The sequence below is a fragment of the Branchiostoma lanceolatum genome, chromosome 13 (genome assembly GCF_035083965.1).
Source record: "Branchiostoma lanceolatum isolate klBraLanc5 chromosome 13, klBraLanc5.hap2, whole genome shotgun sequence".
Classification (NCBI taxonomy): Eukaryota; Metazoa; Chordata; class Leptocardii; order Amphioxiformes; family Branchiostomatidae; genus Branchiostoma; species Branchiostoma lanceolatum.
Window position 1 is genome coordinate 6,541,995 of NC_089734.1, and position 11,930 is coordinate 6,553,924.

An 11,930-nucleotide genomic window follows, 5' to 3' on the forward strand; every position below is an offset into this window, starting at 1 on the left:
CAGTAGTTTGTAGCAGTGAACATTGTCATGTTCCTATTGAGCACTTAAATGTCAGGATGTTATTACAGGTTTGCGATAGCAAAACCTGTTCTGTTTTTGCATCCAAGGATGGGGGCGGCCATGTTGGATGTGACCATTTTATTGGGAGGGGTGTTTCTTTTCGCTAATGTTGGGTGTGACTATTTTGACGGAGGGGTGTTTTTCTTGCTAGTTTTCTTTTTTTTGTTTTCTTGCTAATTTTTCTTGCTTTGGGTTGGGTGTGACCATTTTTACTGGAGGGATGTTGTTTTCACTAATGTGTGGGTGTGATAGATGGAAGTTATTAGTGTGGCGGTGTTGTGACCTTGCCGTTGGCACAAATGGACACAAGGCCCACTGTACTAAAGGACGAGCAAGGTCCACTGAGCATCATGTTGTTGAGGTCTTGTCGAAAAGTAGGGGACGACAAGATCCCCAACGATAGAGGGTTAATAAAGATTTGTTATTTAATGTGATGTTGGATTAGAAAGTGTTGAAATCGATAATATTGGGGGTGTTTTTTGTCGCTAATGTTGGTTCCCTATATTTTTCCTAGTTTTGGGTTTGGTGTGACCATTTTGACCGGAGGGGTGGTTTTTGCCACTTATGTTAGGTGTAAGAGATGAATGTTATTAGTGTGGTGGTGTTGTGACCTTGCCGTTGGCACAAATGGACACAAGGCCCACTGTACTAAAGGACGAGCAAGGTCCACTGAGCATCATGTTGTTGTGGTCTTGTCGAAAAGTAGGGGACGACAAGATCCCCAACGATAGAGGGTTAATAAAGATTTGTTATTTAATGTGATGTTGGATTAGAAAGTGTTGGAATCGATAATATTGGGGGTGGTTTTTGTCGCTAATGTTGGTTCCCTATTTTTCCTAGTTTTGGGTTGGGTGTGACCATTTTGACCGGAGGGGTAGTTTTTGCCACTTATGTTAGGTGTAAGAGATAAATGTTATTAGTGTGGTGGTGTTGTGACCTTGCCGTTGGCACAAATGGACACAAGGCCCACTGTACTAAAGGACGAGCAAGGTCCACTGAGCATCATGTTGTTGTGGTCTTGTCGAAAAGTAGGGGACGACAAGATCCCCAACGATAGAGGGTTAATAAAGATTTGTTATTTAATGTGATGTTGGATTAGAAAGTGTTGGAATCGATAATATTGGGGGTGTTTTTTGTCGCTAGTGTTGGTTCCCTATATTTTTCCTAGTTTTGGGTTGGGTGTGACCATTTTGACCGGAGGGGTGGTTTTTGCCACTTATGTTAGGTGTAAGAGATGAATGTTATTAGTGTGGTGGTGTTGTGACCTTGCCGTTGGCACAAATGGACACAAGGCCCACTGTACTAAAGGACGAGCAAGGTCCACTGAGCATCATGTTGTTGTGGTCTTGTCGAAAAGTAGGGGACGACAAGATCCCCAACGATAGAGGGTTAATAAAGATTTGTTATTCAATGTGATGTTGGATTAGAAAGTGTTGGAATCAATAATATTGGGGTTTTTTTGTCGCTAATGTTGGTTCCCTATATTTTGCTTTGTTTTGAGTTGGGTGTGACCATTTTGACAGGGGTGATTTTTGCCACTAATGTTAGGTGTAAGAGATGAATGTTATTAGTGTGGTGGTGTTGTGACCTTGCCGTTGGCACAAATGGACACAAGGCCCACTGTACTAAAGGACGAGCAAGGTCCACTGAGCATCATGTTGTTGTGGTCTTGTCGAAAAGTAGGGGACGACAAGATCCCCAACGATAGAGGGTTAATAAAGATTTGTTATTCAATGTGATGTTGGATTAGAAAGTGTTGGAATCAATAATATTGGGTTTTTTTTGTCGCTAATGTTGGTTCCCTATATTTTGCTTTGTTTTGGGTTGGGTGTGACCATTTTGACAGGGGTGATTTTTGCCACTAATGTTAGGTGTAAGGGATGAATGTTATTAGTGTGGTGGTGTTGTGACCTTGCCGTTGGCACAAATGGACACAAGGCCCACTGTACTAAAGGACGAGCAAGGTCCACTGAGCATCATGTTGTTGTGGTCTTGTCGAAAAGTAGGGGACGACAAGATCCCCAACGATAGAGGGTTAATAAAGATTTGTTATTCAATGTGATGTTGGATTAGAAAGTGTTGGAATCAATAATATTGGTTTTTTTTTGTCGCTAATGTTGGTTCCCTATATTTTGCTTTGTTTTGGGTTGGGTGTGACCATTTTGACAGGGGTGATTTTTGCCACTAATGTTAGGTGTAAGAGATGAATGTTATTAGTGTGGTGGTGTTGTGACCTTGCCGTTGGCACAAATGGACACAAGGCCCACTGTACTAAAGGACGAGCAAGGTCCACTGAGCATCATGTTGTTGTGGTCTCGTCGAAAAGTAAGGGACGACAAGATCCCCAACGATAGAGGGTTAATATAGATTTGTTATTTAATGTGATGTTAAATTAGAAAGTGTAGGAGACGTGATCTTAAAGAACATGGCAGTTGTGGTCTTGTCAGAGATGTAGGGATGACAGCCACAAAAACAATGAACGATTAGTTTGTTTAATGGTGAGATGGCCAATTAGCTTTTGGAATAAAATTAAGTCAATTTTGTAATGGTGAATACTTAAGACAATTTTGAAATGGTGAATACTTAAGTCAATTTTGAAATGGTGAATACTTAAGACTCTTTCCTTCTTACAATAAAGAATGGCCGATGTATAAACACGGTTTCTTTTAGATGCCGATTTGAAGACGACCACATCAAGGATAAAGAAATGACACAGAGACAAGGATTCCCACATACTTACCAAGGGAGACGTAAACGTTATAACACTGACTGATAATGACCTCATAATGTTGGCTTACTACGATCCTTATTAATTACTGAATGTCTCTATTGCTCTTTTGACCTTAATTTCCTAGTTTTACAAATCTCTCGTCTCCTGTCTTACTCTGCTCACACAACATTGATTACTTTATCTCTTCGCTGCAGTTCACTTAAACAAATGAATAACCGTCAAAGAATTATAGCACAACAATTAGCAGACTAATTCTAAAGTAACCGTTCCAAGTTTGGTAAGGAGTTGCACTGTAACTTCTTGGACGTAAGTGACGGAGTGAAATGTTACTGCAGCTTGCAGTTGCATACACATTTGTATTGGGTTTCTACCATTCGTACATCCGGTTTGATTTTAACGAGGTTAATCACCTGTATTTTCTTTCATAACGTTATACATGCAAAATCCGCTTCTAAAAGTTGCACACTAAAATAAACAACAAAATAGACAATACGTATTCGTTTGAATCAAATAAAGTGGACAACATGTGCACGCCAGTGTGTGGATTCTCTAAATCGTGTCAGGTAATGTCTGGTTGTAACAGCACAATCATTGTAACACGGCTTTGATGCTGGTCCGGCAGTGGAAGGTCTCCGGCGACCTCCCCTGATGCGGTGAGAGTCTGTGTGGGAAACGGCCAGATTGCTCCAGGCCTGGATTGTTCCTCCCTAGTGCACGTGGATACCGGGTGCCCCGGATGACCTTGTAGTCCGGTATAGGTGACCTGTGCAGGGATCGAGAAAAAAACATACAGAAACATATCAACCTGAATGCTCTCTTCTTTGGTTCTTGTCGTCTCTGAAGACGGTAGACAGCTTCGGTCGATTTAACCTCTTGAATTATTGACTTGAATTAGACTATTCCAAAATCATGATTGGCTTTTCTTTTTCAAAGTTGTTGGCGGTGGCGTGTTAGTCATGTAGTTGCTAGGTCCTACAGCCACAGGGAAACAAAATTTAGAATGTATGTGACACTGATAAGCTGTTTGACATATTTCTTAGTACCTACGAATATGGCGTGTTATACTTACTTCAAGGTTTTGGAGTTCGATTAAAAAAATAGGGCTCGAAATTCGCATTTTAGTACAGGTAAAATTGTACTAATTTTATCTTTAGCTAGGAAAACAACATTTGGAGTTAAATATGCGTGAAACTGATAAGCAATTTCACAATTTTGGGTCCCTAGGAATTTGACCTCTTATCCTGTAACTAAGGTGAGTGAAGAGTGTACGTGTAGGGCTCAACATCTGCATGCTAGCACAGGTAAAATTGGAGTTGTGCAGGTAGTTTTGACGGACTTTTACTAATTTAGGCCCCCATTCCGTTGATCGAATTGAGTTATCTGTGAAATCTTTGGTCGCTCATAAAAGGTTGCTGCATTTGAGATTTTGGGTCGCCGTAGAGATTCCACTTGAGCACGTTTTCCAGGAGTTCGGCACTCTCACGGCGATCTGGTCAATTTTACGTTTTTTTATGGTATTCATTATATCTTCGAATTATTGTTTTATTAATTACAAATCTTTATAAGTATTCATAAATGTTTCTAACAAAAGAAAATACGAGAATACTATGTTTCAGAAGTTGTTCTGATCATTTGCAAACATTTCGAAAGTGACTGTCAAAAGAGATGATTTTTTTTAATAGATTTGAAATATAGATAGCCAGATAGGTTTATTTCATATTTCGAAATATTTCGAACTAAAGATATGGGTCATTTGCCCCCCGTAACCGTGTTGTGACTTGGAATGGGGTCCTTATGTCGCCGTGAGAGCGCGGCGAAAGCGCCGTCCAAGTGGAATGGGGGTATAACTGATACTTTAAGAATTGGACGAATGCGCCGTATCCTTTTTTTTTCTACATTTGTAATTATGTTGAGCCCAACATACTGTTGGGCGCAATATATTGTGTTCGTATGGTTTCTTTCTCCTGTTAAATCTTGTAATCGACTCAGCTCGGTCGTCCCTGCACCAACTGAGCTGAAAATTGGTATACATGTAGAGTGGGTAAATACCCTGGGAGCATTTTTTAAATTTTTTTCGATATTGACCTTCAACGTGATTTTATTGAGGTTTTTCTGACCCAAAACGTACATTTTGGCCTCCTGTGCTCTGGAAATACATCCAAATGACCTGAAATTTGCTATGGTGGTATAGTGAACAAATATTTAAAGAATCCCATTCGCACTTTTGGCATACAATACTTCGAAATGCGATTTTAGAGGGTGTTTTGGGAAGAAGATCGGCTATTTTCCTCATATGGGGTCACTGACCTATAGGTCACATCTTTATTCATCTGGCCGGGTTGACTAATTCGGTCAGCCAATGAGAGAGCGCAGATTTATCAAGCTCAACCTGATTGGTTGAAATAGTCAATTTAATTAGGGGCACTACTAGTACTCTGACAGGTGCAGACACAACTTCACTACTCCCTGGCTCACATCCTCGTGTTGTAAGTTATTGTTGTGTCCTACTGAAGTTATGTAAGTGCAATTGAGAAGGTTCAAAACTTTTCTGGTGGTATTTTTCGACACACACGGTGTTTTTCTTATTTTGACACTGCATGGAAACAAAGATTTCTACAAGTTCGCAAGCTTGGACACTATGGTAAAACCTGACATTTCCTCGCTATGTACACGAATTTTCTACCCCTCTGTCACCAAGATTGTGCACATAAAGTACCCAACGTTTCCCACCTTAGGAAACATCCCGTGTCGGGACGTTGACAATAACATTAACATTAACAATAGAGAGTTGTGAAGTGCGTGAAAATTTACGTTGAGCTTGCTTTGAGTAGTTGTTTAAAGTTTTTGGCTAAAAATGACGTAAATCAGTAAGAATTTTCAACCTCCTTACGTAAACCCCTGTTACATGTCTATACTATCGGGCCGCGGGGAAGTCTTGAATATCGGCGCTGATCGATAGCGCATTAAACAAAATGTGTGGCGTAGCGTTGTACTAAAAAAATAATAGCATTTGAATATGGGTGCCTGGAAGAGCCCATCCATGCATAGGGTTTCAAATTGGGAGAGATCCATTTCTGACTGGTCTTCAATTCAATTATTCATTCAAATACCAACATTGCAGACATACAACAAACGTTAGCCTCTATGCCACAGTCGATTTTTGCGTGGGGAGGAAAATGGGCGAAACAAGTTGCATTTGCTCCCGCAAATGTTGCCTTTCTAGTTACCTTCGCCGAGAAGGTTATGCAGAGGGTAGCGTTTGTATGTATGTGTGTATGTATGTAATGTACAGCATAACTCGAGAAGGCTTGGATGGATTGTCTTGATATTTGGTAGGTGGGTAGGTCTTGATGAGACTAGGAAATGATTAGATTTTGGGTCCCCTAGCGGCTTGTTACGGTACTGCAGCAGAACTTCCTGTTTCGATATCTCGTGTTCTGGACAAGCTATGGAACTGATTTTTCAGTGGTAGATTGCTCTTTGGACAGAGAGTCAGTGGTATAGGTTTTGGCCCCCTAGCGGCTTTTTTGGAACTGCAGGAGCAGGTTTTGGTTCAGACTTTGAAAGGGAATAACTCAAGAAGAGCTTGATGGATGGTAATGATTTTTGGTAAGTAGATAGCTTGAGTGATGATGTACATGATTAGATACTTATTATGTAAATCAGTATCTGATTTGCATAATTAATGAGGAAAGTTTATATATCCGCCAAATTCCACGATAGGACTCCCAAAGATGTGACATATGTAACTGAAGAAGAGAGAAATATTACTAGATATCAATTATGCAAATGAAGACCTCATTTGCATAATTAATGAGAAAATACTGTAACTCAAGATGGGCTTGATGGATGTTTATGATTCTGGTATATAGGTAGCTTACGTGATGCTTTGTATGATTGGACGATAATTATGCAAATCAGATTTTAATTTGCATAATTAATGAGACAATTTTAAAAACCCGTTGTGTTCCATGATATGACTATTGAAATATGTGACATTTGTTATTAAGGAATTTTGATACATAGAAAATATACAAATGAAGGCCTAATTTGCATAATTAATAATAAACTACTATAATTCCATACAGGTAAATGATGGCAATTTCATACTTATGTCATTTGAAAGTTATGTGAATGTGAGCATCGTTGAATCAAATTATGCTAATAAGGACCTCATTTGCATAATTCATTATAAATGTTACTTTTGCATAATTCATGATAAATGTCACTTTGTTAGCATAACCTTCTTTGTTAAGCTCATACTTTTGTTTTTTGGGTGAAGAAGATCAACTGGTATGATTTATAATTGATGAGAAACACTCAAAAAGGTTAAAATCATTTGGCGAAGGTATGAGGTCGTGGAACTCTAGTTTTTTATGTTTTTTACACGTGAACAAATGCGACGTATCATTTTTCTACATTTTTAATTTATCTTCAGCTAATTCTACAATTGTCGGGGGTTGAGGTTTTCAAACGTGGACAAATGAGATGTACTGGAATTAGTTTGGGAATTTTTACGTTTGTCAGGCGTAAAATTTTAATACGTGGATGATACATGCGACGTATAATTTTTTCTAACTACACAACTAATTCTAAATTAATTTGTCGGGGGGGGGGGGCTTTGCACATTTTCATACTTGACAAAAAGATGTACTAGAATTGCATTTCTACGTTTTTCGGGCATATGATTTATGGTTTTCATACGTGGACGATGGGACGTTTTTTTGTACATTTGTACTTTGTCTTCAGTTAATGCTACATTTGTCAGGGGTGAGATGTACTGGAATTAGTTTTGGAATTTCTACATCTGTCAGGCGTATGATTTTCATACGTGGACGAGTGCGACGTATTATTATTTTCTACAGTTGTAGTTTTTCTACTGTAACAGTCTACATTTGTCGGGGATGTAGATTTTTAAATGTGTACAAATAAGTTGTATTGGAATTAGTTCTTATACGTGGACATGCGACATACTAGAATTAGTTCTGGAATTTCAACGTTTGTATGGCACATGATTTTGAAACGTGGATGAATGCGACGTATTTCTAAATTCTAGGCTGCTAAGTTATTGCTCATTTTTCATCAAACCTAAAAAGGTTCAGTAACACTTTTAACAGCAATTCTGAATATCAAACATACGTCGAGATGGTTTCGAAAATTAAATGGCTACTTGCCGAAATCTCTATCTTGCCATGAAAGGTATCTGAAATGACCACGAAAGCGTAACGTTAACATACAAACTGAAAAGACCTACCTGCACAAAAACAGAAACAGACGCCTCTTACCTTGGTTCTGTACAGATCGGCTCTGGTATGGTGTTATTTGTCCTTCCAGTCTCAGAATCTAAATTTCCATAGTCGAGTCCTGTCTGCGGAACGTGCAACAACTTTTCCTGCCTTGGAGATTAATGAACAAACGTCTGGTGTTGCTATTTTCAAACAGTCCATATTCTTCAGTCTCTTCTGGCCGTGCTTCCCCGTTGTTGTTTCCACTGCTGACATGGAGGTGATACATCCCTTCTTGCTCACCATGTTGTCACAACTTTCGATAAACTCTGAGAGTTTAGAAATCTCCATATTATCGCTAGAAATGAGTTGTTTTCTAACACAAGAAACGCCCTTTGTTCTCATACGTCTAGACACTGTGGCCACGGTACTCGACTGTGACTGCAGCTGTCCGCCCACCAGACCAGTACCCTGTAACTGATACTCCCATGGGTGCATCCATGTTGCTGTGCCTGGAGAAGTCATTAACTCGGAAACAGGGCTTAAAATTGATACCCAGTCAAAGTTTCCATCACAAGTGACAATGGCACCATCCCAACTTTGCTAACATGTCATACCATTTATGGTCTATATCTATATACTATATTGCCTGAAAGACCTAAAATTTGGTCATAACAAGATGTAACATTGACGATGGATTAAGGGCAAGAGTAACGGATTATGGTTAGGGTTATGGATTAATTAAGGTTATGGTGACGGATTAAGGGTAAGGATGACAGATTAAGGGAAAAGGTGACGGATTAGGTTATCGGGTGACAGATTAACGGCTATGGTGACGGATTAAGGGTTATGGCGACGTGACTGATTGAGGGCAACCACTGTGAGGGATCAAGGCTTTCGTGACAAATTAAGGGTTATGGAGACGGATTAAGAGCAAGGATGGATGATGAAGGTCAAGGGCAACGGATTAAGGGCCAGGGTGACGGATTAAGGGAAAGGATGGCGGATTAAGGGAAATGATTACAGATTGAGGGTAAGGATGGCGGATAAGGGGAAATGATTACAGCTTAAGGGAAAGGTAACGGATTAAGGACTAAGTTGACGGATTAAGGGTAAAGATGACGGATTAAGGGAAATGATTACGGATTAAGCGAAAGGGTGACGGATTAAGGATTGTGGTGACGGATTAAGGGCAAAGGTGGCGGATTAAGGGCTATAATGATGGTTTAAGGGTGATGGTGACGGATTAAGAGCAAAGATGGCTGATGAAGGTCAAGGGCAACGGATTAAGGACTAGGGTAACGGATTAAGGGATAAAGTGACAGATTAAGGGTAAGAATGGCGGATTAAAGGAAATAAGTACAGATTATGGGAAAGGGTAACGGATTAAGGGCTAGGTTGATGAATTAAGGGTAAGGATGGCGGATTAAGGGAAATGATTACAGATCAAGGCGAAGGGTAACGGATTAAGGACTAAGGCGACGGATTAAGGGTAATGATGGCGGATTAAGGGAAATGAGTACAGATTAAGGGAAAGGGGTAGCGAATTAAGGACTAAGGCGACGGATTAAGGGTAAGGATGGCGGATTAAGGGAAATTATTACAGATTAAGGGCAAGGATGACGGATTAAAGAGGAATGATAACAGATTAAGGGAAAGAGTGATGGATTAAGGATTGTGGTGACGGATTAAGGGCAAAGGTCGCGGATTAAGGGCTATGGTGACGGTTTAAGGGTGAAGGTGACGGATTAAGGGGAAGGATGGCTGATGAAGGTCAAGGGCAACGGATTAAGGGCTAGGGTGACGGATTAAGGGATAAAGTGACAGATGAAGGGTAAGGATGGCGGATTAAGGGAAATGAGTACAGATTATGGGAAAAGTTAACGGATTAAGGACTAAGGTGACGAATTAAGGATAAGAATGGCGGATTAAGGGAAATGAGTACAGATTAAGGCAAAGGGTAACGGAGTAAGGACTAAGGCGACGGATTAAGGGTAAGAATGGCGGATTAAGGGAAATGAGTACAGATTAAGGCAAAGGGTAACGGAGTAAAGACTAAGGCGACGGATTAAGGGTAAGAATGGCGGATTAAGGGAAATAATTACAGATTAAGGGAAAGGGTAAAGGACTAAGGTGACGAATTAAGGATAAGAATGGCGGATTAAGGGAAATGAGTACAGATTAAGGGAAAGGGTAACGGATTAAGGACCAAGGTGACGGATTAAGGGTAATGATGGCGGATTAAGGGAAATGATTACAGATTGAGTGTAAGGATGGCGGATTAAGGGAAATGAGTACAGATTAAGGGAAAGGGTAACGGATTAAGGACTAAGGTGACGGATTAAGGGTAATGATGGCGGATTAAGGGAAATGATTACAGATTGAGTGTAAGGATGGCGGATTAAGGGAAAAGAGTACAGATTAAGGGAAAGGGTAACGGATTAAGGACTAAGGCGACGGATTAAGGGTAATGATGGCGGATTAGGGGAAATGAGTACAGATTAAGGGAAAGGGTGACGGATTAAGGACTAAGGTGACGGATTAAGGGTAAGGATGGCGGATTAAGGGAAATGATTACAGATTAAGGGCAAGGATGACGGATTAAGAGGAACGATAACAGATTAAGTAAAAGGGCGACGGATTAAGGATTGTGGTGACGGATTAAGGGCAAAGGTCGCGGATTAAGGGCTATGGTGACGGTTTAAGGACAACGCTGAGGGATTAACCCTCATCCGACCGTATGGGGTCCAATTGGACCCCAGGCGTGTTTTAATGTGTGCCATATCAACATTTTTCGTCGGTGAAAAAAATCCTTCAATGAGTTTGTTCATGTATATGTCTTACAACTCCTGATAAATTTTTACCGGGATTGGCCGATTTTTGGGGAAGTTATACTCTAAAGTGTGCGTGTTGTCCGCTGGGGTCCAAACGGACCCCAGATGATTTCGCATTGTTTATCACGTTATTTGAAAGAAATTCCTCATAACATCCAAACGGTATAATATATCCTCACCAAATTTGCAGGGAGTGATGTTCACGTAAAGTTTGATAATTTCTGTAAATTTAGTGACGTTATGACGTAATATGACGTAATTATGACGTCATCGATGTGATTTTATAGGCTAAATAGGAAAGTCCCGTAATATCGAAAGGTATTAGACAAAATAGAGTGTATTATTGATTTTAAGGTATGCCATGGCATGCGACGTCAATGGCAATTACGTTGACGTCAAAATGACGTCAAGGAATGAAATCATGTGTAGTTAGCGATCACTGGGATCCACCATCTTGGATCGGCCATTTTGAAATTTTTAAAATACATTTTTTTCCATTTATGACCCCAAATCAAAAAGAAAGGGACTGGAAACATTATTATGAATGTTACTGGTTAAAAAAATACCAGGTAGTGATGAATTTGAAGGCAAAAAGCCTGTTTATACCTAAAATATTAATCTTGTCCGCCATCTTGGATTTTGAGCGATTACGTCATCGAATTAGCATAAATTATGAATAATAAATCATGAAAATTACATCTAATTACATATGATGTTATACATGTTGGAAAACTAGTGTGGTTGAGCAAGAGAACCTGAGAAATATCATTGTTCTTTTAAAAAATAGTGACTTTTTGTATAAAATGCCTGTCAGAAAACCCGTTGCCATGGCAACAGTAAAAAGGATGAACTTAAACTATTATCATAGAATTGTTGCCAACTAAATTTTAGGAAAAGTCACCAAGTTTGGTAGTCCTAGCATATGTCGTTTGGCAGTTATACGATGCCAAAGTAGGCGCGAGCACTTTTAGTCCCCCCAGTCTATAGATAGGGTTGAAGGAAAATTCGGGTTCTCCTCATTTTCTGCATAAATTATGATAATGAGCATTACTCATCAACACCAAAACTTGTCAAAATATT

The 11,930-nt window shown here is 39.7% G+C and overlaps 1 long non-coding RNA gene across 1 annotated transcript; it reads right to left on the reverse strand.

Moving 5' to 3' along the window:
• Positions 1 to 3,040: 3,040 nt before the first annotated feature.
• On the reverse strand, positions 3,041 to 8,569 carry LOC136447935 (uncharacterized). Its single transcript, XR_010757801.1, has 2 exons — positions 8,077 to 8,569; positions 3,041 to 3,554 (listed from the first exon to the last, which is right to left on the reverse strand). It is a non-coding gene; the product is annotated as an uncharacterized lncRNA (long non-coding RNA).
• Positions 8,570 to 11,930: the final 3,361 nt, after the last annotated feature.